The sequence below is a fragment of the Micrasema longulum genome, unplaced genomic scaffold, assembly GCF_059751315.1.
Source record: "Micrasema longulum isolate JH-2025_06_02 unplaced genomic scaffold, ASM5975131v1 h1tg000577l, whole genome shotgun sequence".
NCBI lineage: Eukaryota > Metazoa > Arthropoda > Insecta > Trichoptera > Brachycentridae > Micrasema > Micrasema longulum.
The window spans coordinates 40487-58082 of NW_028277773.1; positions in this window are offsets into that span (position 1 = coordinate 40487).

The window sequence follows — 17596 nt, forward strand, 5'->3', positions numbered from 1 at the left end:
TTTTACCATTCATAACCATTACTTTTAAATGATACCTACGTTTTAAAAATATTTCTAACTTAAGTAAGTCAAAAATGTTTCAATTGGTTCAATGTAACATCAAATATATTTCGTAAATCAGAACTCTATTTATCCGAACTCTTGTCATCCGGAGTGCAAAATATCCGGATCGTTATCAGAATATAAAAAAAACGCATGTGGGACCGCACTGCTCATAAAACGAATGTCTTCTATAAGGCAGTAACCTTCCTGGACTTGTTTTAAAAAAAAAACGTGATTCCAATTTACCGTATTATTTCAAAAGCATTGAAAAAGAGAAACCGAGTGAGAGAAATGTGCTTGTTGATTTGATTAATGGATGCATTGAGAAAATAGGAAACTGGATGGCTGAAAATAAACTAACACTTAATCCATCTAAAACGGAACAATGATGGATGGCTTCAGCCAGACGACAGAATTTGATTCAGGATACGGCACTACCCGATGTAAGGAGTACCGCTTTACCCACCGTTAAACTACTGGGAGTCATCCTTAATTCTGACCTTTCTCTTGACGCTCAAATGAGTAGAACAATAAGTTCATGCTTTTACCAGCTGAGACAGATTAAATGCATACGCAAAAACTTGCCAGTTGATGCCGCCCGTCAATTAATAAATGCGTTTGTAGTGTCTAGAGTCGATTATTATAATGGTATCTACGCAGGTCTACCGATGAATAAAATGACTCGCCTACAGGCTGTATTAAATGCCGCAGCGAGACTTATTTTTGGAATCTCTAAATTCAGTCATATCACTCTACTACTTCGGGAATTGCACTGGCTACGTTTTCCACAGAGGGTGGAATACAAACTCTGTTGGCTCATGTATAAGTCACTGCAGAGCTCTGCTCCAGAATATCTAAGGGAACTCTGCATTCCAGATGAACTAGCTGACAGACGTCTTACGCTTAGGTCAGCTACATCTACGTCGAAAGGAAAAGTTATTATACCTCTACGCAAACAGCGCACTAAATTCGGCGAACGTGCATTTGCGGTCGCAAGCCCTACGGCATGAAATGCTCTCCCAGCAGAAGTCCGAAACTGTGAGAGTGAAGTGATGTTTCGGAAGAAACTTAATACCCACTTATTCTCCAAATCATTTTAATAAATTCTTAGCATGTGGTGGAAAAGTAGTATGAAAAAGTACATTATTTTTCTTAAATTAAAAAGTTAAAATTAAATTTATATCTTAATATAATCACTTTGTAAAGCGCCCTTGAGGTATTATATTACGAAAATGGCGCTATATAAGTTATCCATAATTATCATTATAATTATATTACAGTAAATTTTGAGTTTTCTTTCAAAACATTGCTACATTAAACCGGCCCTAAATGAGAATGTTCGGTGCTTTTTCATTTATTTTTCTACATGATAATAGACTATCAAACAAGGCAAATGTTAAAAAAATGATTTTTTTGGTATCGTTTTATCAGCGCCATGATCATTTAATGTTTTGTAATTTTGAAATTACATTAAATTATTTTCATTGATCATCATACATTTTCGTGTAACTTTGCAATACAATTAAATACTTTTATTTTTAGCGCGTTCAATAAAACGTCTTTGATTTTTGATTTCCCGTAGCACTGAACTTCCTCAATAAACTCCATAATTGGTAACGAGTAATGTATTTATTATAATCACTTGCTAACGCCGACCATTTAACGGGAACATCCGTTAAAACACTTTCCATTACGGTAGTTTAACAGTCGTTAGGGGTGTCCTTGAAGGTGTGTTTGTGACGTCACGGCTACCTTCACAATTATCGCACGTGGACGATATTTGAATTTAGAATTAGAAATTTTACAGCAATTAAAATTTTCTGCTTAATTTTTTTGTCGGTTTTTGTCCAGGCGGATGAAAAACACAGCTCTGTGTGTGAAACATTACCAAAAACCTTTACAGGTGTTTTTTCTCTCGATGGTTACTCTCAGGTTGAAGTCCTGAATAAGAAAATTGAGTGGAGATAAGTCCGCTTCGTTGTGTAATAGTTGACGCGTTCACCTATCATTCTTGAGGTCATGGGTTCGATTCTTGTCAGGGTGTACGTGAAATATTGATTTGAATGGATTTTTGATCTGCAGTACTGTATTGTTCTTAAAGGGGCACCTGAAGCATAAGACTGATCACTTTTCCTTCTTATAACCGATGATAGAACTACGCTGCACTTGCTTTACCAATACATTGCCCAATGCACCATTTGGTGCGGAAAAGGAGATTATGACAATATTTGGATTAGGTACCTGATAACTATGCAATGCATTTTTTAAATAAGAATGTTTTACAAAAAAAAATATCTTAAGACAAATAAACATATTATTCTATAGGCAATTGTAGGACTTACAACCAGTCACTGGCTAGCTGAGGTGGTAATATTTTTCCATATTCTCTAACAACAGACTCTTATATAGCCTAATAATTCCTTAATTTCTGGAAAAATTTCACATGTAACATGTCTGTCTGAAAATATTTGGATACACATACTCAAAAGTATGTCGAAATTGTATATTGTATAATATATATGACTCTTTTATACAAATGCAACTGTATTTTTGCGTCACGTCAATACTTTATAAGATCTCAATTTGTTGCAACAGAGAGAAAGACATTTTAAGAAGGGGATATGGAAGTCTATGCATTTACAGGGCTAATAACCTGTCATCGGCTAGTTTGAGTGGCTACACACGATATAACATTCGCCATTTTGCCTATGTTTAAATATCCACATTCCCACTACTCTTCCAACTGTCATTTTTGAAGTAAAAGAACAATAATTTTTTCCATGTTAATTTTTCAAATACAAATATTGATTAGTTGAACTTTTTTTTTCTCATGCGTAACTCTTTTCATACCTATTTATTATATTTATATTTATTTTCTTACGTATCTTTTTATTTATTTTCCAATTAAATAAAATACTTTATGTAATTCCCTAAACTGCCATATTAATTTGACAAATAGGTTCTTCATTTCAGTGTAAATATTGAGGTTAAACCACATTTTGAAATAAATATTGAATGTCAACCCAGCTGGGAATTGAACACGGGATCTCTTGCATCACTTATTACGAGGCAGAGTTCCCAATATTTTTTCATTGATAATTTTTCTTCTTTTACCAGCACATATTACAAAAGGGGTATTCGGCCGTAATTTTTTGTTCGCTCCAGAACAAAATTTATGGTCCCGATTCTAACTACACAGATATTTGTTAATACCCCACCGCCCACCCCTCTCCGCCCGGAACACGACCCCTTCGTGTGTATTCGGGCTTCGTCCTTGGACTTCGGATTAATGGTGACGGTCAGACTCGACGCCCACTGCGAAATTTATTTGTGACGCCACTGGCAAAAAAAACACGAAAATAATACAAGGAAATACGAAAAATAAATTCCGTCTTTTTTTGCAAAAATGCGAGTGATGCTAGATTGGCTTCCGTTTGTATATATAGGCTGGCATAGCTATTTCCGCATAAAAAAAAAAATCCCACGTAAAATATAATATTTCATTAAATTCATCAGTATTAACTTATATTCAAGACAGAGGTTCAGGGCTAGATGTTTCTTGGGGGAAGGATTCGAGGAGGAAACGCTTTTATGATTTTTTAAATATTTGAGTTTGTTTCATGAAAATCAAATGTTCGTATTTTTTATTTTTTTTATTTAGATAACAAGTATGAGTATACAGTATTACTTCTAAATATATTTTTTATATGAATTAAATACATATATTTACATTAACGTTTCCTATTACGTAACAGAAAAAACAATTCATGTGTACATAATGGGGAGTGGCGTCTTAGAATAGTTTATTTTATTTTTCATTGTTAATATTTTTAGGATAACATATAAAATAAAAAATAAATAAAATAGACGGTGCTTTTAATCATTGCTACACAAAAAAGAATTATACATGTAACTTTTCACTTCTTTCTTAAATATATTGTATTCCTGACTGCACTTTTTATTTTCTTTGTTCATTGCATTAAAAAAAATATTCCTTTCGTAAAATGATGTTGTGCTGTAGATGATTTTAATTTGGGAATCAAGATGTTACCATTTGTTCTAAGTCGCGTACTTACGTTTTGTGACGTGGAAAAATTACTGTTTATTTTGTCTTTATGAATTTGAAGCAACGTATTATTTTTATGTGTTATTTTTTAATTGTGTTTCTTATTTAGAATTAAAAAAATTGTGCCGTACTGTTTTAGTTTATTATTCATCCCAACTCAACAAATAATTTGTTCTCATGGAGTTGGGACTTATGTCTAAAAATTGTAAATTTTGATAAAAAGTATGCGATTTGTGTAAGCATATTAACTGTTATTTAACAGTATTATCAATACGTCCAAATAATGGTAGAAAGACAAAAAAATAACAATTGCGAGAATTGAACAAGAAAGTAGAAGAATTTGTGTATCTAGGAAGTATGTTTTCAAGAGATGGAAGAGTAGACGAAGGTGTTGAAAGGAGAGTGAATGTGGGCAACAAAACGAATGGAGCACTATACACAGTAATTGCTAGTAAGAATATGTCAATCGAAGCTAAACTGGCAGTGCACAACGGAGTTTTAGTCCCAAAACTTATGTATGGAAGTGAAACATGGATCTGGCAGAGGAAGGATAAAAGCCGAGTGAACGCGTTTAATATGCGATCTCTTAGACGAATGTGTGGAAAATCAATGTATGACAGGGTTACGAATTATGAAATCAGGCGAGAGTGTAAATCTGAGTAAAGTATAATTGATTAGATTAAGAAAGGGTCTCTGAGATGGTTTGGTCACGTAAAACGAATTAGCGACGAAAGAATGGTAAAACAAGTATATATGGCGAAAACGAACGTGAGACGAAGACGACTAAGGAAGACGTGGCATGATCAGATAAACCAAAATCTTAACTCTGGTCATGTCAAAAGCAAACAGAACCGAATGGCATGTATGACAAGATGTATGAATGTGGAAAAAGCTAGGAATGTATGCCATGATAGACGTGTGTGGCGGTCTATTCTCTCGGCAAAATGGCGTGTTGGTAGTAGTAGTAGTGAACAAGAAAGATATGTAAGCTTTGCTGGACTGTATTTAAATCCCATTATAAAATGGTTATAAGACAGACAGACCTCTGTATGAGGGAAAATACACTCGATTCAGCCACAGGAAAACTTTTCGAATTCCGGCGCTGGCGCTGCCCAAACACTAGGTTGGAAATCTTGCTTTTGCCGTTGCCAGCCTCTCTGTCCAAAACGAATTAGCACCTTCACCCTTGCTAATCATCGACAGTCCTTGTCAGTTCCGATGCTCTCAATTTTAAAATCAGATAGTTTAATATGGAGTGTTGGCTTAGTTAGAATGTAAGTATAAACTAACATTTTAACTAAGCTGACAATATACGACTACAAACACTATACGCTTTTCACTAACAACGACGTTTTACAATTCCATACTGAAGTATAGAATTGTAAAGCGCCTTTTATGTGACTTTCTACAAGAATGGCGGTATATAAAGCCTAATATTATTTTATTAATACTAAACTATTTACTATAAATTATTAATAACATATTGCCATGCATTAATATATAACTTTTCTGCGTTTAATTTTTTGACATGAATACATTTTTATTATTAATATATTTCTATTATTATTTTGTATATTGTTTTGACTATGTTGTATATTGTTTAATGTATTAATAAATGTTTTTGATTTATTTATAGAAGAGTCCCGTCTTAACACGGAATTTTCTAACAAGTCGGGATATCAAAAATTATAATTGTGCTCTATGAATGAAAAAAATTACATAATTATGAGTGTTAAACTATATGTTAAATAATAAAACTCATACCACTCAATATAGAATAGGTCGCCAAAACTTTAAATATCAAGGTATCCATTTCATATTACTTTCTTAAAAAAATTCTTTATACATATTAGTTAATGACTATTTTTTTTTTTTTTTAATTTTACACATTTCTACGATAATATTTTGTGTGTACCTATATAAAGAACCTTTGCAGATTTTTCCTCGATTTTTTTATCAATGTACCTACTTAGATACTTTGCCGTAATAAAAAAATAGTATATCTCTACCTTCAGTTTTATCGTAATAGAAAATAAATACATACCTACACAGTAACATGTAGATTTGTTACAATGTACCTAAGTAACACAATTTTTAAACTTCTTAGATTTTCACGGCCGTTAAGATGCACAATAAGTTTTTCTGGGTTATTATGCCGTGTGTCGTTCGTACTCTCTACCGACGTTTCGGATCGCGTTACAGCGTCCATCATCAGGGTTGATGTTATTTGTGTATAAATATGTGTTACGTTAGGTACTTAGAATTTTTACCGTGTCGTAGTCGTTTTTGTGTGATGTTATGTATTTGGGACTTGTACCGTGTCGTAGTCGTTTAGATTAATGTGTACCATTATGTACTTAGGATCTATACCGTATCACAAATCTGTGTTACATTGCAATCTTTATGCGATTTCTTTATGACTGGGTACCAGGATGTTTTTAATCGCATCCCATCATCTCTGTTTATGTTGTCGGGATGTTTGTACAAGTACAAGTCCCAAATACATAACATCACACAAAAACGACTACGACACGGTAAAAATTCTAAGTACCTAACGTAACACATATTTATACACAAATAACATCAACCCTGATGATGGACGCTGTAACGCGATCCGAAACGTCGGTAGAGAGTACGAACGACACACGGCATAATAACCCAGAAAAACTTATTGTGTAACACAATTTTCTCATGAAGTTACTACTTTCAATTTTAAATATATTTCACTTGAATTACACTAGTCTGATTAAATAAAAATACCACACACATGTTACATGTTTTATCAATATTATCCATTTAGTGTTTATTAAAAATAAGCCACGAACAATTGATTAAGTACCTTTCGAAATAAATAAAATGGCGATAATTTTCAAATAAGTATTTTGTACTAAAATACGTAACAAAAAGTATTGTTTATTCCCACAAGAATTAATTAAGATCTGAAGGGGTAAATCGCTATTTTTGTTTAAAACAAATTAGTAATTTTTAGGTTTTTCAAGTGTACAAAAAATATTTATCTAACTAATTATGATGTCATAAATTAAGTAGGTTGTTAAAACTTTCGGCAGTAAAATTATGTAAGTATTTTAGTGCGTCATTCCGAACAATAAAAAAGGACATTCAATATTGCCCCTAGCTTAACAAGTCGTAAAATGGAGGCCCTTTTTACGACAGCCAATAAAATTGTAAGTTTACATCATTCTATTAACTCTTAATTTGATTTTAATATAGACATGAACAAAATATCCACGCAATGTAGTTAGGATTTAAAAACAGATATTTGGGTGAAACTGCAATAAATTATAATATGTGGAAACATTGTATTGATAAGAAACAGCGTACATTTACAAATTTCTTGGATTTGAAAAGAGAATTCGTTACAAGATGTAGAATTTTGTACAAAACAAAAAGTATAGTGATTGAAAATAATTAACCTTATTAGTTAGGTGATTATTTAAATGATAGAATAAAACAAACAAACTTTTGAAAGCACTATCCTCATGAAAAACTACTAAACTACAAATTTTATCATGCATACATACCTAGGCGATATTGTGAAATGTTAAAAATATTATTTTCTTAAAGCTTTTGCTGATTACACTCTGCTCTATGTGGATAAAAACAATGTGTATATCGCAAATAAAAAAATGTAAAAATATTTCATTCAAATATCTTGTATGTCAAAGGAGGTTACTTTAATTTTTCAACAGTGTTCTACTTGTAAAATCAAAAAAAAAATGTGTAGGTAAGTAAAAAAAATATTCTTATAATTCGGTTTTATACCTGCAAGTAATTCTTTTAGTCCAGTAGTTAAATAAATAAATTATAAAAAAGAAACAAAAAAATAATCAAATTTTAACAATCATGACTCACGTTGGCACCTACATACAAAATTATCATCAAATAAAGACATATAAGGCATATTAGAGTACCGGTGGCCTCTGTGGTGTAATGGCTTATACCAAAAGTAAATGTGATTTTTCCCAAGTCTGGGTGTTCTGCGCAATAATTGGACACCGTTATTGGGCTTACAGGCAAAATTAAAAATAGTGCATTTAAGTCCTCGAGCTTCAAAAACGGTAAAAACACAAAATTTAAAATAATGAGATTTGCATGTCTACGGAAACAGTATCAAAAAATTCACACCTTTCTAAAAGATTTCACCTTCAAAACACGCCTCACTTCTTTAATTTAAAAAAAATTATATTAAAAGTTTTAGACCCCATAACAGTTTTACTAGACTTTTTTAATATTATAAAAATGTGTTATAACAGGTTTGAAAATATAACGACCCTTATACATTATTATGTATGCGGGTGTAATTTTTAGATCTAATTGAGCAATGAACCCAACGCGTTGTGTAATAATATTTACAAGTTAGCCGTAATTAAAGTTGTTGAGCGGTAGATCAAGTCCGGTTGTTCCATTGAAAAGATTTAAATCAGCTTTGATCAAAGTTGCTTCGTTGTTCCTACCGTTCTACCCAAGGTGTTTCTTACTCAATTACTTTATTACGTTTATGCAAATCCGAACCCATTAAATGATTCTGCATTATGCCCAACTAAAACTCATTCCGATTCCCTGATATTATTTATAATTTATACCCATAATGACTCAATTTTGGAAGTGTAACATAATGAGAAATAAATTTACCTGGTTTGTATGGAAATAGATGTGAGTTATGCGTGTGAATACGTATTTATATTTGACTGATTTAATAGATCCCATATTATTACAAGCAGGTAGGATTTTTTTAATTAGTTTGATTTCTTTTACATTCAAATTGAATTCACACAAATATAATAGGTAATTCAGATGCTGATCCTAAATCATTTCTTAGAATTTATTTTCTCCCCATTTTACTTTTGGTAATATACCTACTATGTACCTACCTATACATATTTTATATTTTCCAAATTCATAGATACTTAATTAAGTATATTTTTTTTAAGACATAAGTATGGCTAAAAACGCCTTTTGTTTTTCAACGAAATGTTAATGCAAACCTAATTTTAACAAATAAAAAATAATTTAAGCTCAAAAAGGGAGTGAGTAAATTAAGGAAAGTAAGGATTGAAGCGCTTTTGAATAAAAGTTTCCTTTCGAATGAAAGGACCACAAAAGCAAAATGTAGGTATTTTTCCTGTTTTGTTAAAATTCGTTTGATCAATTTGATTTAAGTTGTAAAGTGTAGTCGATTGCAATAATAAATAAAGGCTAGACGATTTATGAATTGCAATACACTAAGCAGTTATAACATTAAAAATAATAAGTCTAAAATCGGATAAAAAGTTAGATGGGTATTTAATAAGAAGTTTTACGATCTCTGCAATATCTTCAAGTAGGACTTAACAAAAAAAACAAATATGCAGTAAATTAAACATTTGCACTTATTGTATAATTTAAACAATATATTCTTTATATCTACTCGTATCTACTAGTAGCAAACTTCCACCAAGAAATTTTACAAATTACAAACTAATTTCATTGTTATTTGATGACAGGTATTAAAATATAAATATTACAAACAGTAAAATATACATACTTACATACATTATACAGTATTACCTACTTTTTTCCAATTAGACTAAATAAATCAGCTGCCCAGGTGATACTGAGTTATAACTTAGTTGATCGGCTAACAGGTAGGTATTTCACATGCAATAACTTTACACAAATTTTGTAGCTACCATAAATGAAAAAAAACTGGCTATACCTACCGAAAAATAAAGATGAAAAAATATTTTTTTGTTTCAATAAAAACATTGACAACATTGAAATATTGCAAAAAAACATATTTTTTTAACCTCATAAGTTGTTCAATATGGGTACCTACCTACTTATCATTACTAAAACGAAGAAAATTAATGTATCGGCAGAATTTTCGTTTCAATTTTTTGAACTGTCAAAAAAGCCTCGTGATAGAAAGTTTTTAATAAATTATATGATTATTCAAGTTTTTTCGGTTTTTATTTTACTAAATTGTACAATTACTCAAAGTTATATTGATAATAGGTTTTGAGATATTTTCTAATATTACAGGTTATTAGTGTACACATACCTACATAATATAATTTTATGTTATGCGATATAGGTAGCGCTAACCAATTTTTAAAGAGAAGACATTTTACTTTTCTAAACAGTAAATTGATATAAATAAAAATAAATTTAATAAAATATTACCTATCAAAAGCCTCATAAAATTATATGAGGCCTTTTCAATTTTAATTTTAAATCACCGGCGCCAGTAGGTATTTTCACCACGTGGTTACGGGAGAAGCATTTAAATAATATATTATCATGGTTTGTATTTTAAATTCGCCTAAAAAAGTACTTTTTTTAATTAGAGAAATAAATGTACTTTAATCCTTAAAATAATCAGCCCGTTTGAATTCATAGGCCCAATAAAATATGCCGATTACCGAAATCAAATAGATCTTAACTCTGACAATATCTACTAAAGAATTATAATTACAGCTTTATGAAAACATTTATATTAGTACATATTTTGAATTCAAATAAAGTGGATAATAACCCGATATTTTTTTAATTTCTTAATAAAAATATTTTTATACGCGGAGAAGCGATTTTCATTTGGCATTTAAATATGTACTATGCAACTGTCAAAGTCGCTAGACCAAAAGTCACGTGGTCCATTTTCAGCGGATTTTTTTTATTACTCATTTTCTACATTTTTTTTCATTTCTAGACTTACCTTTTATTCTCTCTGAAGCGTCAGTTCTCTCTCTGTCTAGATCGGGCTTCGTTCGCCGCCGGCATTCAACTCGATCGCGAACATTCGTCGTTCATATCCGAACTTCACCGACAGTTCAAGAGTCTTTTGACCTGTCAAATTAACGGAGAAAACTTTTCAAACGCCACGGTTCAAATATCGAAAGTCATAGACGAAGTTCGAATCAGATAGAAGAATGACAGTTCTTTCGGCGGATGTGTCAACACACTCTAAATTCAAACAGACAGAACTTTTATTGTTTATTGGAAACTTTGTTTTAAACTTTATTAAGAAGAAAAAGAGTCATTCATAGACAGTTAGGATCACCAAAAGGGAAGTTTTTTTTATATTGATTTTTTTGCAAGTGTCACTGTAGGTGTTTGATTAAATGTTTTTTTTTTTGTCAATTTTATTTTATTGTGGTGGTCATGCAATTGATTAATTATAGACTGCAGGTCTATTATTTTGGTGGTCTTGGCGAATTCGCGAATTCAGTTTACGAAGTGATGGGTGCTTGGTTCGTGACTTGTATCGTTCGGGCACCCGTTATAGAACGCGCGCCCGTCTCTCGTAAACGTAAACCAAAATGTGCCCGATACTTTACGACTTCGGCGAAGGAGCGGGAGTTTCTCGGCCAGAGAGGGACGCCGCTTGTTTATCGCCTTCTCCGGCGATAAAACGCTTTTAACAAGTCATCGAGACACGTAACATCTTCTCTTTTATTTAACCGCGCCGGCAATGCAAGGGAAAGGGATAAGTAATTTGCTCGCCGCTAATTGATGATGTGTTATGGCGAAAGTTTGTCGCTACAAAGTTCTCGCTTTGTCGGTCGTACTACAAAACTGGAGCGAACGTGATGTGGGCAATTTTGGGAATCCATCCGGTTTTGCGGCATTGCAATGAATGAACAAAACAATTAAAATAACCAAAACAAACAATAAATTCATAAAAACTCACATGTAATAAATTGTTGGACAAGTCAATTTTTTTTTAATGCTATCGTTTACGCTAGAGTGGCAAAAAAAAATCACTCCTGCGCGAATTAAAATTTATTGAGGTGAATTTCATAGCATACTGACAGCTCAAAAGATACCCATTTTACGATATTATTTTTATTACCCATGTTTTAAATACAGGTAAAAATCTGCAGGTAGCAAAATTATTTAAATGTTTTGTATTTTACGATCTTACGGAAAAATAATATTGTTCCGATTCGTTCCTCGAGCCGCAGCCGGTTCTAAAGTTACGAGCGTAAAAGAGACGCACATAAAATCTCAAAGGCCACCGCAATTTATGGTGTGCCGGTACATCTACAGCCGGTCGCGACGCGAACAGCTGACCGTGTTTATGTCTTCACTCTGCATCCGACGCGGTGCGCGAGAGCGGGATGCGTAATATCCTTGTAGGCGCGTACAATCGGTAGAGTGCACCCGGCCACGCGCGGCCATTTCAAATTTACGATCTGGGAATTGTGCGAGAGAGCGAGACGGGTAGCCTCAATCCGACCGGCAAGAAAATTCATTAATCCGGCATTGTACGTATATAGAACGCATTTCAAATTTTAACGGCCTTAACGTGCAATTGTATCTATCTCTTTTTATTGCGCTCAGTGCGATTTATGTGCGAGTGAGTTATGTGTTTTTTCGGCGCTCTATTTTTGAAACATTTTTCCTCCTGCGCGGGAGGGGGGTTGAATAGACACGTGATAGCTTTATGGGCGTGGTATTGGTGTATTGTGTTATTTTTCCTAATGAAAATAGATTTGATTTTTTTTTGCCCTATTGTACACCTATAAAATGCGGATGATAAACCGCAAATGATTCCGAACACTCGTTTTAAAAAAGAGACTACAATTAAAATGATTAGTATTTTTTTCTATCAAAATTATCATCATCATCATCATCATTCCTTTCCCGAAACCTATTAGTGCATAGGGCGCTTTACTATTAACCAAATGCAACGTAGTTCGATCGGCGGCCACAGGAAGGTAAGGCGATCAGTCTCACGCTTCAAGATTCTAACAAAATAGTACAATTTGTTTTTTTAAATGTGTTTTATGAATTTATAACCTTATTTTAACGAGAAAATGGCTGGGTCAATAATAATAACGAAAAAATTTTTTTTTTAATAGATTGCGTGTTAACAAATATAAAATAAAAAATCGGGTACTTAAGAATATTAAAAATAAGACATGTGCGATAATATACGTATTTCTAGATTTATCTATCCACGTGAATAGGTATTTTATTAAATACTAACGAACCTATTTTGATACCTGCTTGTAATATAACAAAATTTGTTACCGTTAAAAACTTGATTTAAAAAAATATTTTTAAATTACGGTAGCTTCTATGGCGGGGTGACAATAATTTCCATAGACATAAATATTTTTTTTATGTATCTACCACTTTTGAAAAAAAAAATTGTTAACCAAATGATTTTTACTATGCCTTCTTGAGGGTTCTTTTTTAAAAATTATTTTTTCCAATAAGTAAAATTATTATTGAAAATTGGGAATGGAGAACATTTTAGAGAAGAGAATATGGAAGTCTAGGAATTTATAGGGCTTATGATCTGTCGTTGGCTGGTTTGAATATTTTTTTTTATGTACCTACTACTTTGGAAAAAAAAGATTGTTTACCAAATGATTTTTACTATGCCTTCTTGAGAGTTTTTTTTCAAAAATTCTTTTTTTCAATAAGTAAAATTATTATTGAAAATTAAAGGTGGAGAACATTTTAGATAAGAGAATATAAAAGTATAGGTATTTACAGGGCTTATGACCTGTCGTTGGCTGGTTTAAGTGGCCACGTTACACACTGTGTAACATTCACCATTTTTTCTATGTTTGAACATCCATATTTCTTCAATTCTTCCATCTGTTGATTTTAGCGAAGTTAACCTTTCCCTCGCTTGGCATCCAAAAATTACACATGATCCGAACGGGGGACCAAACGACCCCAGCGCCTACTTGTATATGGCGTCGGGAGAATTAAACGTTGGAAGTGTTTATGACCGTGCAATAATTTATTCATGTTTTCGCGAACACATATTTTACTAATTCGTGTATTTTATTCATTTTTGTTAGTTTGCCGAATGCTTGCGTACATAAAGTGAAATTTACCCTTGTATTATTTCCTTTTATTTTTATTTTAATAATAACACCAAAAAAAACTTACTTGAGTTTTCGAATTTAAATCGGTCTATGGGGGACTCGGATCCCCCCCTTCGGTTCGGCTAGATTAAAGAGCTGAAACCGTTATTGTTGTAAGGAGATTAATTTGATCGAATTATTTCACATACTCGGCAATAACTGTAAACAATTTTCAAAATTTTAAACTTCTCCTTGTTCCAATTGGTTTTATTGCAATATTTTGAGTTTGTTGATCTTAATGATTCTCTAGAGGGTAAATTCAATATTTTGTCTACAAACATTAGTACAAACTCAAAACATTGTACGGTATTAAGTATTGAAATTGGGCTTCTTAGTAGTTGTCGTGCAAAAACTAAACAAAAATAAAAATAAACAAGTTCTATCGAATTACACCCCAGTAGATAATAGTTTTATGGCAGGGTTTAGGGTTTGTCCAACAAGTGGCAAGCCCGCCATAACCGTAAACATAATTCGGTTTTATGGCTCAATACGGGAACCGAGTGGTAAGTGTCAACCCTGTTACTGACTTGATAATTTGACCATAAAAATTAACAAACGGATTCCAGAAGTGTAAAAGAGAACATTAAAGAACGATTATTTGAAAAAGGAACAGCGATTAAGATCGTTTTTAATGCACCACTGGAATTGATGAAAGATTGAGAAGTTTAGTCGCTTGGCTGGCTACACCCCTGAGGTATGCTTGCATGTACTAGGGCTGATCCAACAAGTGGAACTTCGCCATAACCGTAAACATAATTCGCTTTTATCGCTCAATACGGGACCATAATGTTTAGCGCCAACCCTGTTATAGTCACTTGATCGGTAAACCATACAAAGTTTAATGGATTCGGTGACAGAAGCAAAAAAAACGAAAATGACTATTGTGATATCTCATAATAAATGTGTATGTTTTTTAAAGGCCCGTTTCAGAATATTTACGTGTCCGAGCGGACGAAGAATACAGTTTCGCATGAGAAATAGAACCGAAACGCTCGATGAGTGATTCGACTAGATTCGGCTTGTTTTGCATTGCAATCATGTACGTAAGAGTAATCACATTACCTTTATGGAATAGATGAACGAGAAACGCTGCGTTTGCGGATCCAATGCAGTGATCTTAAAAATTGGTAATTTTAAAAATTGTAAAAAAAATAATTTTTAAGATGTAATTTACTAAACTCTCGGTGAAAGGGGCAATGAAAGAAGTTAAGTTTTATTTTAGAAAAATTTGTTCTATGAAATCTTAAAAAAAAAAAAACAGATACAGTGCTTTCAAATTTATAGTATCTAATCCTTGGAATCCTATAGTACGCCAAAAAATGGGTATATTTTTTTTAAAATTTCTGCTTGAGGAGGTACGTGGAAGGTAAAATTTAGTTTTAAGTTTTTCTTTTTTCTCGGATATTTCTTTCTTACTGGATGTAAATGTTTAATATTAATTTTTATTATGATTTGTTTAAATTTCTTTGTATTATAAACGTAACTTGCTATCTTATTTCATTTTTATGTACATATTATTACTTGTTACTATATTATTATTACCATGCCTTTTTGTAAATATTATTCTGTCCCAAAATGAGTGTGTTGTGACTCCCGGGAGTTCAAAAAAAAAGTATGATTTATTAAAAAAAAACACGAAAAATATATTCTACAAATATCGTTTGTGTTGGTAGGCATACTAGAGTATTTTATTTGAAAACGTTCTTTCATTTACAAATTAACATAGTTTTAATAATAATAATACGTAAACTGTTTAATTCCACTTTTATTTATAATTTTTACCAGTGACCGGGTTTCGTCGTGACCGATATCGTCAGACTGATGGAAGACTTAAAAAAGTTCTATGTTATATGCAAGTGCAAGCAGGGGTTGTAAATCATGATTTTATACAATTATGGTAATAAAAGAGTTTCAATTAAAATAAAGGTAGGTATAAATTAAAAACAATAGCATGAATTTAAGTTTTGTTGGAATGAATATAATGAAACAGATGTAAAATTTATAATTTTATGAAGCTTTAAAATCAAAACGTATTTAAGTTTTATAATTTTTTTATAAATACTTTCTTCAATGCAGGTATACTTTAGCCCCTTACTGAAAGTCAATATATGTTTGAATAAACGAAACAACACAAAGAGATAGTCAAGTTTTAATAAATAACTACACATTCTAAAAATAATCAAATAAATTAAAATAAATAAAATAAAATTGTCAGTTTCATATACTGCTTTCTTTCATCTACTCACTTAGTCCATAATGGGCCTTTTTTAGAAGTACGCCTTTTATAAAAATGTTGAATTTATTGTCCGTCATAATTAGGACATTGTCGGGTATTCTATTGTAGAAGCGTACGCAGTGCCCCACAAATGATGTGCTTACATTAATTAGATTTAATTTCGGGATTACTAAGTTTTTGTTTTTTTCATTTTAGTATTGTAATTATGTTTGTCGCTTTTTCTTTTGACAGAGATATATATATATTTACGCACATACATTAAAACTTTAACAGGGGCCACTGGTTGGTAATTCTTTCAAAAGCCATGTCTCTGGGTCCGAGGGTATTCAATTATAAATAAAAGTAGAATAAAACTTTATAGTATATTTATTATTATAATTAAAATGCAGTTCCACCAAGACATGTCAGTAGAAAAAGTCAACATTATAAAAGGGTTTTTTATCATTCGTACGTACCGTACGCAATTTTCGAGGACAAAAATATTGTTTATAATATGAGCGAAACCATTAAAAAAACCCTAGGTTTTTTGGGCTTATAGAAGGAGTGCTTTAACGGGTTCTGTGTTCGATTCCTGGTGAGATACTTTCATGTAATAGATGATCAAAACACACTGCATTTGGTTTGCCAATGCGGGGCCTTATGCATCATTGGTCACGGAAATCAAAATTATGATTACGCTGTTGATGAAATTATGTGCCACCGAAATTATCTGATAACGTCGAATGTCGTATTTCACTCATTGAACACACTAAGTAATGTGGCAGAATAATATAATAAAATATACATAATGTATTTTAATAGTAACGTGTAGTGCACATCCGACGATTTTCGTGTGATAAATCAAGTCTTGCCACATTGTGAGGCACTAAATCATAGGAGGTTGGTGAGGGGCTGGGGTAGGAGCTCCCCCCCCCACTCTAAGGTCTTCTAAGGGTAAAGGGCGGTAAGTGGGGATACGTTTTTGTGACGTCACCACGCGAAAAGGCGCGTTATAGGAAAATGAAGGGAAACGAGATGATTTTTAAAGCATTAATTAATTTTTGGCCAAAGGCGTTGTAAGCATTATGGACAATATCAAGAAAGGAATTTTGAGTTGGTTTGGACATGTAAATATTGTAAATTTGACGGATGTCAAAAAAATGACTTAAAAAAATTGCAATGCAAATGTTGAGGGATGAAGAAAACGAGGATGACTGAGAATTAGTGTGTACAAATCCAACAGATACTTGGAGACGAACTTGTTAAAAAGATGGAATAATCGGCGTGCGTGACGTCTGTATGCAAAGACCGAGTGATATGGCGTTTTATTGTATCTGTCTACTCCTACTTGGAAAAAGCCAGATGGTTTTTGTAGAATTGATGTAA